Source organism: Marmota marmota, unplaced genomic scaffold (assembly GCF_001458135.2).
Source record: "Marmota marmota marmota unplaced genomic scaffold, marMar, whole genome shotgun sequence".
Classification (NCBI taxonomy): Eukaryota; Metazoa; Chordata; class Mammalia; order Rodentia; family Sciuridae; genus Marmota; species Marmota marmota.
In genome coordinates, this window is record NW_026004795.1 from 1 (window position 1) to 1,941 (window position 1,941).

The 1,941-nt window shown below is 38.2% G+C and overlaps 1 pseudogene; it reads left to right on the forward strand.

Annotated features, from left to right (window-relative positions):
• The first annotated feature begins 452 nt into the window (after positions 1-452).
• Positions 453-1,375, forward strand: LOC107135276 (annotated as a pseudogene).
• Positions 1,376-1,941: the final 566 nt, after the last annotated feature.

A 1,941-nucleotide genomic window follows, 5' to 3' on the forward strand; every position in this document is an offset into this window, starting at 1 on the left:
CTAGGCTATTGCCATGCTACTGCTTAGAAATAATGTGTGCCTATTAAGTCCATTAAAAATTGTTTTCTAACTTTACCAATGTATCTTTGACATAATTTAATTAGATATACTAATTTAATGCCATAGATGAAGCTAGAGTTAAATCTTGTTCCTTTTTAATATGTTTTCTCTGAATATCTACCTTAATTCTGATGAGCTGTTGTTTAGGGTTAACTGTACAGTCTGAGTAGCCTTTTTACTTCCATACATCAGATATCACATTAACTCAGAACTTGACATGTACTTTCATTTTCCTCAGTTATGTTGCAAATGAATTTACCTCTGGAATGCTGTTCACCACAGTTTATCCTTCTTCTTTTTTTTCCAGATGATAAACTTGCTTCATTTCACCCTACACAGTGTACCAGGATGTGTTTGCTAATTGTCACTGTCATCTTTCCTTGCCCAAAGCAATGGAGAACATCACTTTTATGAATGAGTTTCTTTTACTGGGACTGACCCAGGTTCAGGGGCTATAGCTTGTAATCTTTATCATTTTCCTCATTATATACATGACAAACCTATTTGGAGATGGGGCCACATTAGTGATCATCATCTCAGAGCCAATACTCCACTCTCCTATGTATTTTTTCCTGAGAAATCGTTCTTGTCTGGATGTTTGCTACTCTTCAATGATAATGCCTAAGCTAATGTGGAACCTCCTCTCCAGGCATAGGATCATATCCTTTTTAGGCTGTATCACTCAGCTACATTTATTCCACTTTTTTGGTTGCACTGAATTTGTCTTGCTAATCATCATGGGATTTGATCAATTTGTGGCCGTCTGCAACCCACTTTGCTACACTGTCATCATGAATCCCCAGCTGTGTGTCCTGTTGGCAGCTGTGGCATGGCTCATTAGCTTCTTCTATGCTCTGGTTCATTCTGTCATGACTGCATGCCTGGACTTTCTCCACTTCCAGAAACTCAATTACTTATTCTATGATATCAAACCTCTCTTGGAACTGGCTTGTGGTGATGTAAGTCTCAATAAGTGGCTCATTTTCATTGGCACTTGCAGCTTAGCCATGGTGGCTTGCTTCCTCCCTCTCCTTTCCTATTTCTCTATAAGTGTCTTTCTTCTGTTGAAGCACCAGTCCTGCAGTGTATTCCGCAAGGCTCTGTCCACTTGTCCCTCCCATTTTATGGTGGTATTTCTCTTTTATAGAACTGTGGAGCTCACTTTATCCCTCCTCCCTGTGCTGCATGTGTAATATAGGAAAAAATTATGGCTATCTTACACATGACAGTCACTCCAGTGTTGAACCCACTGATATACACCTTTAAAAATAAGAAAGTGATGTTTGTTCTGAGCAGATTTTTAGGAAGAAGCTGAAGCTGTTTGCCTGAGGAAAATCAGGCACAATAAAATACAGAGGAAAGCTGTATGCCATTTTTATGACATTTATTTTCTTTCCTATAGTAATTCAATATATTTCTTAAAATTTTATTTTTCATTTTAGATATTTGTTTAGTTGGTAACCAGGTTCTTCATTCATATAATTTCAACCACTATTCATATGATCTTTTAATCATTATTTGAAATATCTTGAGTAAGTCCTGATCCATATGCACAACATACCCCAGTGGAAAAAGGTCCACGAGGCCATTAATGGGGATATGGATCTTACATTTTTGTTGTGGGGCCAGGTAATACATAACTGAATAAGTAAATGTGCCTCTGTCAGAAGGTAGAACGTATTATGGAAGGTAAGGGAACAATGAAGGCCTTTCCAAGATGTGACATTCAGGCAGAACACTGAAAGAAATGAGGTGGAGGGTCACACAGATATGTGAGGTTATGTCATTTTATGAAGAGACAAAAGCAAGTAAAATAGCATTGAGACAGAGTGTGCTTGTTGTTTTGAGGAAAGCAAGATGGCCAGTGTGCCTGGCCATTGG